We start from the raw sequence: 16,227 nt of genomic DNA on the forward strand, positions 1-16,227 counted from the left end.
GATCTGAGCATCTCTGACAGTCAAAGACCAGATATACATACAAGACAGAATGAGAACTTCTCAGATTTTTTTGTTTTGTTTTGTTCCTAACTAATGGATAATTCCTTCAAACTGAGTCAGTACTAACCCAATAAAAAGTGCATTATGAAGCTATGTTACGGAATATACCATGCCTTCCACAACCCAGTTCAGCTGTCTTTATCTCTGATCAAAACTTGGAGTATTAGTGTTCTGAAAGTGCATGACTGGAGATAGGCAAGAAAATGCAAAAATACTACATTTCAGAAAGCTGTGGTGTCTTGAAAGAAAGGCAATGTACACAGGCTGTGGATATGAATGTCAGTACAAACATTTCCCCCCCCCCCCACTTTCTTTTCCTCTGATAATGTACCCAGTGATTACTGTGAGACGTAAGCAGAGTTTTCTCAGCTAGAATATCTCTTTTCCAGGACAATTATTTCCTTAACAAGGAAGCTGGATTCCATACCAAAGGACAATCTTTTCTTCTAACCTTGCTGTTTGGTTTTGTATTACTTCAAGAGCTTCAGTCTGGAAGTTGTAGAGGGTAGAGGTTGAGACAAATACATAGTTAAGAATTTTACAACTTAAGAGGCTGAGATTGTCAACTGAGAAGAGTTCATGAACCTGATAGATGCAAACTTTAGATGAGCTGTTTAATTGCAGTCTTTAAACCCCATCACTATGCAGCAAGTTGGGCTGACATTCTTACTGCCTGCACATCCTGCGAGATTCCTGTAGGTTATGGATACACACAGTCATGATCTTGTGAATTGCAGCTGTGGAGCTTGGAGCTTAGTTTATCTTCTCACAGAAAGCGTGAGAACCATCTACATGCAATTTGTTTTTCAACTGCAGATTACACACACAATTTACAAATTCTACAAATTCTACAGCACTCATTTGCTTACTTTCAAGCAGCTGATTAGTTTCACTGCTTGTCCATTTGGTTTCTGCTACTTAAAGCACTTGATCAGACACATCACTGACATGATGTCAGTTTGCTTTATTTCTTGTGTTTGAGTTATCATAGTTGAGCAACAAGTCGTTTTAGGTTTGGTCCGATCTTACTCCAAATGAGAAAGCACATATAGGCTATCTTCCATTCTTTTATCTTCAACATTACCAGGATTATGTAATCTGAAATGTGAATTAAGTCAGTTACATGCTTAAATGATGGCCTCTTCAGTAAGAGAAGTATCTCCTGATCACAGGATGGATTGCCAGTGGACCTGTAATGAAAGAAAAGAAATATACTAATATCCTTAATGATTATGGTGAGCCAAGACAGACGCAATTCCTTTCAACTCTTACAAGAAACTTGAGGTAAAGCAGAACACCAAAGTGTGTTTTTTTTTTTTTTTTTGGCTGCAGGCCAATTCTTTTGCAAGATTATTATACTTTCTCATATGATCACCCTTCCTATTTTAGGTTTTTCCCTATTTGCAAAGTAATCACTTTTATAAAAAAGGTGAGAGATAACAGCCTTCCTAGAAACAAGAAGCAAAACTGGCATTCTTGATTTATTGGGGGTGGAGAGAGAGAGAGTGCCATGATTACTTTCAAAATATTTGCTAAAACCTTGTGAGCCATACTTCAATTCATAGTGGACTTGAAGGGTATTACAGAATAAACCTGTAAAAATGGGTTTAAAATGTAAACCTTGGCAGTCTAAAAGCAAAGCAGTAAGCAGGTGCCACTATAATTAAGAGCAGTGACCCTTCAAAGAAAAGGGTTGCCAGCAGGTAAATAAACTGCTGTTGTGCAGCTCACCTTGTTAAACAGTGAAGTTTGGAAAATGATTGGAGAACAACATCAATCAGTGTTACTTTAGATGTCAGTTGTAAGAGACAGTTGTGTGCTGTAGGACAAACGCAGTGTGTATACTATTACAAAGATTCTGTTCTGTGAGGTGTGCTGCAGGTGATCTGAACTCCTGGATTTAAATCTTGTCCACAGTTGTCAGGTTCTTTATTGTAATTTTTGTTATATCATATTTTCCCCCTCAGATCTTTGTGTGTAATATACTAAGTCAAGTGGATAGAAAATATTAAGATGAGCAAGTTGAGCTTGTCAGCTGTCATGTGTGATGGACATGCCAGCATAATTCTGTACACACACACTTCCCCCTTCATTTTTTTAACTTACATTTCAATATGTCAGAGTAGTTGACTGGTGACAGGGAGATTATTTTGACAGTTTCAAGCTCATAGATTACTGCAACTAGTTAAACCTGGGATTCTTGGTATGGTTTTTTACTTTTTTTTTTTTTTTTTTTTTTTTTTTTGCAGTGTGAGTTCTGATTCAGACGGTTTAACAGAAGCACTGTAAAACTGCTAAATGAACTTGGCTGCCTTGATCGGCAGGGGATACTAAATCACAGCTGAAGCCTTGCCTCACAATGAGATTTTTAAAAGCACTACTGGTGTTTGGAGGAGGAGCCAGAACGGACTTTGTAATTCTCTTTATTCATTCGTCTTGCCTTGGATGTGAACCCTTTTATGGGACAGGAGAGCAAAAGCCCTTTTTATACTTAACAATGCCTCTCAAGTTTGACAGGCATCGATGCCTAGTGATTTCCATAGGGATCAGTAGAGATTGATATTGATAAGGATTCAAAGTTACTGATAACTATTGAAAGCTCTCAATCCTAACTGACATCTTGGGTGTTTGTTCTCGGACAGCTTTTGTTCTTGGTAGGCATCGATGACTATCAACATTGACCATTACTGATATTGAGAGGCCATGATGAGTATTGATTTCCATGCGTATCACTATGGAACAGTATCTGTAGATATCAATCCTTATTGATAGGCATTGAAACCTCTTAATCCTGCAGAAAAATCTGTGTGTCTTTTTTCTTTCTGTTCTTCGGCGAATCTTGGTCTTGGGAGGCATCTACCGATAGATTCTCTATCCATTCATCTTGCAATATTGCCAAAAAAGCATGATGCAGTTAGTGTGAACTGCAAACTAACTGTGGCAGTTCTTCAGGCAGCAAGAGGTTGGGTGTTTTGCTTTTTTGTTCTTGTTCCCCCTCCCCCGCCCCGTGATAGTCTTTATTTCTAAATGTGTCATGGCCTGCTTAGCTGCTTAGCATTTAGAGACTGATACTAGGTTTTTTCAGCAAAAACGAATGTAAAGTTTAATCTTCTTCAAAATCACATTCATAAGCTGATTTGTTTTTTTTGAAATGTATGAGTTGTTGATGCCCATTGTCTTTTTTTATAGTGATTTGAAGGGAACTTGAAGGTATAAACTTAGAGTAGCTGTAGTTTTAACCACTAAAGAAGCCAGCTGTGGCTTCTGAAGGTTTCACTTTCCCTTTTTACATCCTCACAAAGTGCTTGGTTATCAAACAGACTGCTTTGATAAAGCTGCTTATCTTTGAGATCAAGAGCAGATTGTCTATTCCAAGAACAAAAGGATATCTTTCACTGTCTAGTTCTTCATAGTACTTATTTTTTTGAAAAACTGGTTATATTTAGCAGCTACTTTCTTTTTAAACGTGACATTTCTTTTTAGACTTGCTAGCTAATTTAGTGTTTTGTATCCCTCCCCACCAAAGGTTAATCTAATGGTTCAAGTACTGAGTAACAGATGTGATTCCCTTAATGTCTTCCCCTTACCTGTGATTCTTACTGTCTTCCAAGATTTTTCAGGTCCTTTTCAGCAGAACTGCTCCCTAGCCTGCATTGTTGCAAGGGTCTCTTCCCTCCCAGATGCAGGATTTCGCATTTGTTGTTGTTGAATTTTATAAGGTTCCTGTTGATACATTCCTCCAGCCTGTTTAGGACCTTCTGAATGGCAGTCCTGCCCCCCACCCACCAATTTGATTTAGTGTTGAATGCAAACTTGACAGCAGAGTGCTTTGTTGCCCCTTCCAGGTTATTGATAGAGATGTTGACAGGTCTCTGTGGTGCTCTGCTTGTTACTGTCCTCAGGTAGTGTATGACCCCTCAACTGTGACCCCCTGAGCTGACCATGCAGCTAACTTTTTACCCATATAGTTGTCCACCCATCTAGACTGTAATGTCCTAACCTGGATACAAGAATAGTATAGGAGCAACGTTGAAAGCCTTGCTCGAGTTGGCATCTGGTGCTCTGCTCTCATTCGTAGATGAAGCCTTTTATCATAAAAGGCAGTCAAGTTAGTCCAGCACAGTTCACCATTTGTAAAGCCACACTGACAGTTCACAGTGACCTTCTGCTTTGTGTGCCCAGAAGTATGCTCCAAGATGTCGCTCCATGATTTTCTCAGGAACCAAAGTGGAGCAGACTACCCTTTCCTTCCCCTGATCATCCTTTTGACTGTTTTTGAAGGTGGATGAAGTATTTACCTTCCTTCAGGTACCTTCCCTGATCTCCAGACCTTTGAAAGTAGGTGGAGAGCAACGATGACATCAGCTACCTCTCTCAGCAGTCCATTCGATCCAGTCAGCTTATATGGTTTGGATGATCTCCAGTATCCCTGACTCAATTCTTGTCTTCTGTTAGTTCATCTCCTTCAATGCAGATCTGAGCACAGAGGCTCAGGAGGCCTTTTGGTGAAGACTGTGGCAAAAAAGCATTGAGTACTTAACTTTTATCTGTTTCTTCCTTCACTGACTCAAATATCTCATTCAGCGATGGTCCCATGTTTTTCTTGTTCATATCTAAGGTAATGTGAGTACCTCCCATTTTTTAACCATTCTATATAAACGTTCTGACACAATATGGATACCAGACAGTAAGGTCAACTACTGTTGTTGTGTCCTTAAACTGGTAATGTTTTAAATCAGGGCTTAGGATATTCTGACACAAGTTTAAGTAGAGTTTCAAGGCATACTTTATTGCAGTCATAGTGTTCAAAATTTCAAATGCTAAAGGAAGATTTGCTGATGACTTATATCACTGTTTTGGTCTAGCATAGGTGGTTCTGTTGCCAGTGTCTCATTCATTGATACCATTTATGCCCAAGGTGAACTACCTATGAAATACCTGTGATGTTAGAACACAGATATGTATATTTCTAAGCTCCTCATAAATACAGCCACTGTGGCTATGGGTTCATTCCACCTGACTTGGAGTACTTGGTTGATGTGCTGAAGTTGAGAGCCTCTTTGCTCTACACTTTGTATCTTAATCAGTGGACAAAAACGGAGGGGGGGCATAGATGTGAATCAGGCCACCTAAAATCTGAATGGACTCTGTAAATTCCTCTCTCGTTTGATTTTCTGTAGAGGAAATCCAAGATGATTTGGCCCCTTGCTCAGGCACTAGTTAAGCACTTCAAATTTGGCAGAGTTAAGCCAGGCCAATGTGCTCTTTAGAGGGGATTTAGCAAGACTTCACTAGTGTTAAGAAAGCCATTTGGATTCTACAGTGGTCTGTCTCCATCCTATTGCTCTTCTACATAGGTTAACATCAGCAATGAATTAGTCTTTTTGAAAACTTTGTGGTATCTATAAGGAGGTAAAAATACAAGGAAGAGCTCTGCTATCTTTTCATCACTTACCAAGGATCTGATGAGCCTACCCAGCACCTTGACCAACCTCTGCTTCAGATGCAAGGCAGGCAGGGGGCAAACAAAACATGCACTTACTGTTTGAGAGCCCTGAGCCAGAAGTTAAGCTTCCTTCTCATTTGATTTTGAACTTCGGAAGGTTAGTTTTAGGTCAATAAAGGAAGGTCAGTAAAGCAATCTTGTTTGGCTACAGTCTGTAGGATCCTATAAACCGGACTGCTATGGACAGCTGGGAGATAGCTAGATTCTTGTAGTCTATCCTAGCAGTCACACCATTGTGAGACTTTTTCTTATTAAGAAAGCATTGCAGATAACTGCTGTTTGGAGTGGTGCGGCTCTTTTAACTCATTTAATGCAAACAAAAATATAGTAAAGTTTAGCAGTTGGAGAAAAATCAGAGTGTTTTTTGTTTCCAACTAGAAGCAGGCTTCATTTATCAGCTCAGTTTGTTTGGCATTTTCTTAAAAAAAAAAAAAAAAGGCAAAACCCCAAAACACCTATGGTGAGATTCTAGCCTATCCTAGCGGTGAACTAGAATAGCAGTAGCCTAGCCCCTTTATTAATGCATGCTGGCTGCATGCTGGCTACATATTATGAAAACATCATAGAAGAAACTTGCACTTACCTTGTTTTCCTCTCTTGAAAGGTATGTGGATCTTTAATACTTTCACTGAAATACTAAATTTTTGAAGCAATCTGGTTTAACAGGTTCTAATGTATTGAAGTAATGATTTGTTGGCAGGTAACTGAGGTAAATGTAGTTGCTTTTCTTCCTCGTGTGAGTGTTTCCCTTTAGTGTTTTATCTTAACATTCTTATCACATGAAAGATTCTTGAGATACAAGCTCTTAATGAGATCACTACAAAAAGAATAAATATTGGTCTAGTATATTCATTTTCTATCACACTTACAGATGTGAGGGGGCAAGGGAAGATTGGAATCATCCACTGTCACAGGTTATGCTGGGTGAAGCTGGAAAGAGCAAAACATGAGCCAGTGTTTCATGTCATTGTCTTCCAGGATTGCTTTTCAAGCACCAGAATGTGTCATGGAGCAGCATCTTCTCCGTGAAGATAGATGAAGACATAAACTTTCACTTCCTTCCTGACCTCAAAGGAGCACATTCCCAATTCAGCCATGAAAATCTGGTAGTCTCGCATTCTGTCTTTGGAGACTCTTTGTGGTTGAGGCATGTCTGAATATCTCTGTGCTTCTTAAAAAGTGCTGTTCATAAGCAGCAGAATCCATAGGTAGTCTTTCTTGCCTCCAGCCTGACCTCTGGAAGTATTTCTCAAGCATCTTAATCTGATCATTTGAGACCATTGTTAATGCTTGGAACTGAGCATTACTTATTTGTTTCTTGTTTAAAATACCACAAGATTGTATGCCCTGCTAGGTTAGAAAAATGGTCCTTCAGTCTCCAAGCACACAAGTATCTCTTGTCCATTCTCTTCATACTTCCCCAGCAACCTGAACTGTTGGATTTGAGTGTTCCCCTTAGCTCATCTTTATGGACATGCTTCCCAGCAAGTTGAAGAATAGTGGTATTAATGTGAATGTCAGGAATATATCTTATGCTTCTTCAGGTATGTAGTTCCTGAAGTGCTCCCAGTGCCACAGATCATCTTTTTACGTTAACCAAGTTAGTAAGCTGGCATCAGTTTTTGTATAAAACTTTCTCTGTAAAATACTTTAACCCTTTAATTCAAGCAAATAACATATTTGAATTTCTTATGTCACACAGGGTTAATACATTCTCCACACTGAAGTGGAAAAATTGCAAGAATAATCTCTGTTCCCCTGTTATCTGTGTAAAATATTACTTACACTCTAGGCCTACTGCTTCAGGAAATTATTGATAGGAGCAGCTGCTCCTTTGCAAAAATAGTAGAAAAGCCCTTCCTCTTCAACCAGGGGCACTTTTCAGCGACCTTTACTTTATCACTATGCCACAGAAGCGTGGAATATTGGATTTCAGACTTTGAATAAGAATAAGAGTACACAGGAAAAACTCTTTAAAACTTCATATGGGAACTTTCGTGAAGCTCTGAGCCATCTCTCTGTGCTCAAAAGGATTTGTTTAAAACAAAGTGAAACTCGGAGCATAACATATACAGTACAATCAGCTTCCAGCTTCACATGCACCTCGTTGTGACTGAGCTGAACATTGTAATTACAATTACAACTCTGTAGTGCTTTATGCATAAATTATTTAAATTCAGTAGCATTGATTATTCAAATTTTATCTCCAAAAACACTTCTGAAAGTCTACTAATACTCATATCACAACTCCTTGCTAACGAATGCCAAACTACTACAGGCTTAGTTTAAAAAAAAAAAAAAGTCATTGCCCAGACTCTAGTGCTGAAAAGACTTTTTTAAGTTAAATGAGTCTTGGGTTAAGTGTATTTGGTGGTGGCATTGTAATTTTTGATCCGCCTTTGAGCTCAGTTGAGCAAAAAACTAAGCTGGTCCCATTCAGTCTTCCCTGGTAAGCAAGTAACTTTGGTGTCTTTTTTTTTTTTTTGGGGGGGGGGAGTATACAAAGCAAAAGCCTCTCTCCAATAAAAATACAGAATTCATGCTATGCTTCCCAACAGTAACTCTAGTTGGTATGATAATTTGACATGATGTTGGCAATGATTGATTTGAAACAATAGTAATAAAAATATTTGCAGGTGAGAAAATCTTCCTGAGAGAAGCTCTAAACAGGCTGAATCTGTCTCCTGGATAAGACAGATTTTTTTTTAGCATTATAGATGGATGGCTAGGGAAGGGAATGTGATCAATTCATTCCTCCAGTGCTGCTGTAGGCATAGGAAGCAGGTTAGACCGTTCCATTGTAGATATGGCAGCCTGTTGGAGAATATACAAAAAGGGAATTCCCCCTTTGCAGCTGCTCATTAGCCTGAACTGGGAGGCCTAATAAAAAGCAACCAAAGATTTTTTTGAAGTACTGTTTATTTTTTGCTATTCTGATACTTGTTTTTTCTGATTACTTCTAAAATGTAAACTGAACTGTGTTCAGAAGTTGAAATATATATATATATATATATATATTTATGAAGCAGAGGAAAATTCCTTGTATTCTGGAAATACATTGTATATATCAGATAAATTAGTGTGCTTTGCTGGACACATTCTGGTTTTTTTTTTTATGTCTTCAATACAAGGCAGTGAAAAGAAAAGTGTAGCTTCAGTCATCATATTGTTTTCTTTTCCCTTTGTGCCCTGAAAAAAATGCAGTGAAAGAACAGATGTACTTACTGCTATGTTACAGTTCAATATAACAAAATGCTCAGCCAGATCTAGACAGTATTTGAACAACTTTGTGCTTGATACTGATGGCTGGTTAAGTTCCCTGTACTGTGCAAACAACTTTCAGCCAAGTTTGCATTCCTGCTCTAGGTGCTTATTTGCAAAGAAAAAAAACCCTCCAAAATCCAGAAACAAGAAAAAGATGATGTCCATCAGAAGATAGAAGTGGAAAAGTAGGAATAAACACTGGGTCTGATCCAAGAGGATCCTATCTTGCCTGTCTCAGAGAAACGGTATGCCTGGAATAAATCCAATCCTAGTATCCAAGACTGGAAACTTACTTAAACTCTGAAGCAATGAATGAATATACTCAGGTGAAATTGATGGTAGTTGAATGATTGGCTGTACTGTAGTATGTCCTAAAAGTGTTTGGCTTAAGAACTCAGTGTTGAGTTTAAGTACATCTCATGTTTCGGGTTAGGCTGTGTTCCAGGAGGAAGTTTCTCCTGGTCGTGCTGGATGTTTGATTGTGCTGCTCTTGTGTTTAGGCACTACACACTGATGCTTTCTCCATACTATGATAGAAGGTAAAGCATTGGCAGAGTATGGAATTATATAAGTGCACTGAAGATGTTTGTAAGAATTCCAGGCCAGCATACAGAATATTTTACAAACACAGAACAAAGTGCTGATGGCTGCTCCAAATGGTTTAAAATTCACATAGGAAACAAGTGAGAATAGATGTATTCAAGCCAGATGACGGGGACTTGGAAGAGAAGGAAAAGTGATCACAGGCAACCTCTTTAGGCTTACTGAGTTTATGATTGTGTTTGTCAGCACCAGATAGCAAAGTCATGCCAGAAAGTAACAAGACTTAAGTGTGTGTGTGTGTGTGTGTGTGTGTGTGTGTGTGTGTGTTTGTAGAGATGGGGAAGGGGAAAGAACAAAAATGTCATATTTTTGGTATGAGTGACTTAAGCGTATTATAGCCCTAAACCAAAAGGAAAGCAGTGTAGTAATTCTGCTATTTGAAGGCATGATTTCATTTCCTACATTGTGTTTCCAGATGTGTTACATGCAAATACCCTACATGTATGTAAACTAACATGATGACAGTGAGGTCAGCTTATCCCAGGCACTTTGGTGATCTTTCTCCACAGAAATTAATTGTCAAGACTTTCTTGTTTTTTTGTTTAAAGCTGATGAGTCACAGTACCTTTCAAGATACTCTGTAGTACGTCCTAAAGAGACAGAAAAGTAAACTTTTTTCTGGGAATTTGTCTGTATCGCTGGTTGTTAGAGTATAAGAAAGCAATCATTCATGTTTTTGTGCAGTGATAAAATGTCAGAATAGGCCACTAGTACAGAGAGTTCTGTAGTGCTTTGGAGAGCTGAATTCATCTGGGCAGCCTGCACTTAATTCAGCCAAATAAAGGTGTTGTATCTTGGTACAAAAGTGTAGGTCATCGATACTTACAAGGGAATATATCTGGAAAGCACGGTGGGCAATCAGTTGAGGAACAAGTTCTGTTGGGAAGAGTTAAGGTGCAGACCTGGGATGCGTAAGTAGCGAACCAAGATTGGAATTTTTCTAGAGCACACCTAATTTGAACAGAAATGATGACCTTTATACTGGAATGCTAGGTGAGTTCTGTATTTGTGCTTTGAAGCAAGTGGAAAATCACAATGCATTCTTTTCTCCCTTAAAATTTAGGAATCTATTAAAACTCCAAAGCTATAGGCTTGAGAATATTAGGCTCAGGGGCTATTGATATTCGAATTGGCAAATACATATTTAAAGATTGGGTACTATATTAACTTGCTGTTTGACCTTAGACATTGTTACTTACCTTTATTATTTTTATATTGTGTGTAGTAGCTGCTGTATTCTAAGTATTGTTAAGCTATACTGTAATCTATGAGCTAAGTTTAATCACTGAGGCAAAGTACTATTTTTTTGAAATTTCAGCGTTTCTACAGAAATGATTTCTGTACAAAACAATGGGTGCTACCAAACCAACTGTGATATATATACATACATATATAAAGAGCAGTAGCTTTTTTATCTTTTATTAGTTCCACTTCCTAACTAACAGGATGTGCAGTTCTTGTTTTGCTTTGTTTTTTTCTTTTTGGACAGTCACTCAAATGTTTGTTTCAGCATACTCTGCTAGCTCTTCATTGTTGGGAGGCATAAGAGTATTTAAAAATGACTTTGCAGATATGCAAAGGAAGATGCCATGATTAGCTGCCATATAAAAGGTGATGCAATTGCTTGTCAATGTAGGCTTTTTTTTTTTTTTGAGTGGTGACACATAAAAGATGTTATTATCAGTGTTCAGGTATTTGGCATCAAACACATAATCACAAATAACTGCAAACATTTGCAGACAAATAGATGTGAATACTTGAGCAAGCTATGATGTTTTCATCTTCTCAGTAGCAATGAGAAAAATATATTATTAAGAATCTCATTGTGGGTACAAATTTGATGGGTGTTCTAATCCCTCTCACAGACAGTAACTCATACTCAGTCTACTTTGGTCCAGGAAAGTCTAACTAGTCTTCCAACTAGTGCTTAATATTATGAATATTCTTAAGTGTGTTACTGGTTATAGGCTGTCTTAAAATGGATCGCTGAATTGTGTGCAAGAATTTGGTTTGCAATTCATTGAAGAGTCTGTTTTAATCCTTTTATTCTTGAACATCTTAATTCTAAATTCCTCAGAGCATTAAGATTTACATGGAGTATAATTTTACTTCCTGAAAAACCAGTGGAAAGCAGAGTTAAGCCAACACAGTGCCTCAGAAAATCTCATGGTTTAAGTAATTTTTCATGTCAGACTGACAATTTACAGTTCTAGAAAAATGCATTTAAGAACGCTATGCTTTTAAAAAGATACCATCTTTTCTGAACAAATAATTCATGCAATTTTGCAGACACAGTTATTTGGAGGAAAAATTAGTATCACTATGACATTTAGCTACCTGATGAGAAAAAACAGTTTTCTCATTCCTCAAGTCCCTGAAATTGTGAGAAAAGACAACAGAGGATCTAAAATTCCTCTTAGGCTTTGTATCTCTTAAATTATAATGGAAATGGAAATACTTTCAACTTCATGCATCCACAAACTGAGTATTTAATTATGACTTACGAATAGGAGTGTAGTAACATGGTAGCAATGACACATGGCTTGAGGGTCTATATAAAAAGAAAAGGCAGTATAAGAAGTATTTTTACTTCTTTGTGCAGGCTGCTCAAACATTCTGTCTTTGGATGGTAGGGTAGGGCTGTATGTGCTCCCTGAAAGTGAATGGGTGTAGAGTTAATTGCATGATATGTAGCTGTGACAGCAAGATACTTTCTTCCTGTAACTATGGAAATCATGATTATTTCATGTGCCATTCCATGGTAGTAAGGTTATAATCCCTCTTTTAGGTATAGTGTTATTAACATGTGATTCAAATGGTGATCTAGGTCTTGAATTTTCTTTTCAGTTCTGGAAAGGAGCCTAATAGCTCTGTATTTTATGTTTGCACCCCAGCCCAATCTCTGTGTATTTGGCATTAATAAGAAGGTTCTAACCTCAGTACCCATCTTAACTGTGCTTTGGGATAAGTCCAAAGAAGAAGCAGTTTGGAGTTTACCCAGTCTCTCTGAAGTATAAAAGACAGCTTGCATATCAAGTCAGACCAACAGTAGATAAACAGGAACGTTCAATTGCTTCTCAGTAAAAGTTTGAAGAAGTAGCAGTAAACATCTCACTTTCTCCTCCCTCCAAATTCTCTTAAACCTATGTTTAACATTGTCTAAGGCTATTTTGGTGTTCGACATGCTGTTCTACAGAGCAAAAGCTACTTTAGCAAAACAGAAGTAAAACTTAACTTTGCATTCAAATTCCAAATTCAACAGTTTTAGTCTTTCAATAAAATCATGCCTGAGCTGTGTTATACAATCAAGATAGTATTATTTACACCCCAATGTGAATTCACACATTGCTTTGTAGCCAACAATTCCACATTGATTTATCTAGATCTCCCCTTAAGATTCTCCATGTTATCAGTGAAAATATGTCTTTAAATATTTTGAGAGAATTCTGGTAGACTGTAGGTTGCATGTGTTACTACACATTTAAATATATGTTTCAAAGGTGTAGTTCTGTGGGTTTTTTTACACAGAATTTAAAATAAATATTCCAGGAATCGGTCCAGTAGCATAGCTTTCGGTGCAACTGTAGCGGGACAACAGTGTCATGACACAAAGAGGAAACAAGTTAGTGGATTTGGACAAAATGCTTCATTTAATTGTTTCTGTGCATTGTGGTACAGAGAACTATGTGTATGGTTGTTCAAAGAATCTTGTGATGGTACTTGTATTTACATAGTAGGCAACTCTTGCTATGAAAAATACTGACTGTCCAAAGGTTAAAGTAAATCCTTATCCATAAGAAAAATTGGATTTGTTTAATAAGGAAAGCCAACAGTGTGTTTCCAGAACAGTAATTTGAAGTTGGTTGAAAACAGGTGAAATTCGCATCTTCCTGGTTGGTCTTTATAAGAAGTCTGTCTTGATCTCATCTGTAGCATGAATTGTTCATAAATAGTAAGTGCAAACTGTTGTAAAAATGTTTCCAGAAAACTGATTTACTTCATATTTACAGAACTATTTTCCATTATTCTTTGTTTATCTGCCTGATAAAGCAATTTCCCTCACATACATCATGAAAAGCTTCCAGAGGAGGTTTTTGGGGAGTGATGTGATCTTTATTATTAGACAGTCAATCAGCTAACATATAAATACAAGTAACAGCTTACAGAACTCCCAGCAGCCTTTTCTACACTGACACTGACTTCGAAAGGCATTTTCCAAGGAAATAAAGCAACTTTATCTGAACAAGCAGTTTTCTTTATTTTTTCTATTTTGCAGAAACAGCCATGATTTTTACTATTCATTCTGAATGTATATTTTTCCTAAATGCATATCCCCCCTGATGACCTTTATTTTGCCACTCTTATTTATTTTACTTCTTAATATGGTGATCTGTAAGGGTAACTTTGAAGGATGGAATGACTTCCTAAAGCAACTTTGTTTTGGAGGATTTAATTTTTTATATCAATGAGCTAAAGTGCTTTAAAAGGTGCAAAATAAATTCTTGGAAAGAATTAGAATATGTGAGCTCTTTATTATAGAATAGGGAGTTATGGACGAAATATCTCAAAGATCCCAAAAGCCTGTAGAAAATAGTGACATCTGTTTACCAAGAGTAAGCTTTTTCTTTCTTGATTAGAGCATTCCACCGTATTGCACAGTTTGAGTTCCACTGTATTGCACAGTCTGCTTGCCTGTTCAGTAGTAGGAAGAAATTCCTAATGACAATTTAATGTAGCAGTGCACATTTTTGAGAGATTTATAACTTCCTCTTTGGCCATATATAATTAATTGTAGTTCTAGCCACATTAGCAGTCCACAGGATATTCACATTTATATATGCATGTTGCCTTTTATTTCCTGTTACCAAGCTAAAGTGAAGCTGTTTCTGCAGTCTTAAAATTCACATTTCGTTGTATGAGAGCTCTTATTACGGGCTTATGCCAGTGACCTGCAGGCAGGAGTAAAGTAAAATGGCAGCAGCAACTAGTAAGAGTTGCCAATTAGAGAATATGTCTCCATCTGACAAAACAGTGAAACAGATGACTTCTATGGATATCAGTTTTCTGCAGTTTCCCTGAGGAGAAGGAAGAAGCTGGAGTAGCTTTAGAAACAAGGAAGAAAACGTTCCCTTATCAACAGTAGGATTAAATTCAAATCAAGAGAGAACAACAGTGATGGGTTTTGCTACTGTGTGGACTTCCTGGTTGCAGGACCTAGCAAGAACGGGGGAAGCTATTGTAGAAGATGGACAGTAGGAAACCTGTGAATCAAAGAGGTTATGAATTAAATGAGGACGATCATGAAGATACTAGATGTGTCTCAGAGTGTTGATGAAATGGGCAAGAAAAAGCATGATAAGATTTCCACCCCATTTGGGTTTGTGCTATCTGAAGTAAAAGGACTACAGCTTTTGGAAGCTAGGATGAAGTTGATACATCAACTTGCTTTCCCTTATTACTGAAGTAAGTATCTGTAAAGCTTGAGCAATCATAAAGCTGGAATTCTACAAAAGGATGTCTTGAACAGCTCAAAACATCTTAAATCAGCGTTTTTTCTGAAGTTCTAGAGTAGCTAAGTTGTACTTTCTCACGTGCATGAAGTTGGTACTTTCTGAAGTGCAGGGAGAAGACAAAGACTGAGAAATGGTGATTGGCATCTACAAAGTCAGTAAAGCTATAGTCTTAAAATACTGCGTATGGCAGCAGTGTTCTAGTCTGATGTTTCAGTCTCCTTCCTCCTTTTTCCTTTGCAAAACACAAGATGGATACTTTCTGCCCCCACTCTCCCCCTCTTAAAAAAAAAAAAAAAAAAAAAAAAAAAAAAAAAAAAGTGTGATCACAGAGAGTCATTGGCCTGAATCTCTTTTGCACTGTTTTTTTTGTGCAGTCTTCAGTGCTTATGTTAAGTGAGGACAAAATCAAAATGCTAGTGCTGTTGTGTCAGACATCAGATTACACTTGTCAGTAACTACACATGGTGCATGTCAGAATATGATTCAATATATACAGCTCACTTTAAATAATTCATAGGCTTTGTTATGGAATGGAATTCTGTCATTTTTTCCTGTCTCTGTATCAGCTATTTTCATTACAGTATGTCCTTTAAGGGCGTAGGTTTTTTTTTTTTCTTATTCCATTATTTTCCCCAAGAATTCCTTTTAAATATTTCCAAAACAAAACATCAAAGAGGTTTGTTTTTTGTTTTTTTTGTTTGTTTTGTTGTTTTTTTTTTGTTATAAACTCCTCCTCTCCCCTAGTGAGCAGACAGGTTCCTATATACTGAGAGGAAATGGTATCTTATCTTAAATTTCCTCTGTTTCCTAGTATTTGCAACTCTTTCCCTCCAAAGAACCAAGACACTTCTCATAACAAAGAGTGCTTTCTTTGAATGAATAATAAATCAACAAGAATTATTAATGTACTAAATGAGAAAGCATGTTTTTTAAGCTTTATTCACTCATTTTTATCTAGTCTTAATGGAACACTTAAGAAAATATATTTGAAATGTATAAACAATGTATAAAACAGTGAAATTAACCATTTTTATTTTTAAAAAAATCAAACCTGATAAATATAGTCAATTTCTATTCGTTCCTATAAACACTTAATTGCCATAAAAATCTGAAAATACCTTTGAACTCTACAGTGCGAAGTTTCTCACCATTTGATTTGTTTGGCTTATATATTAAGAAATGAGATTAATTAGGATTCTTGAGGAGATTAACAGTGTTTAGTGTTTGACATTGAATTCAAAGTTTGGCATCACCTGTCCTAGCTTTGATGTGTCAGTTTCC

Source organism: Rhea pennata, chromosome 6 (assembly GCF_028389875.1).
Source record: "Rhea pennata isolate bPtePen1 chromosome 6, bPtePen1.pri, whole genome shotgun sequence".
NCBI classification, from domain to species: domain Eukaryota; kingdom Metazoa; phylum Chordata; class Aves; order Rheiformes; family Rheidae; genus Rhea; species Rhea pennata.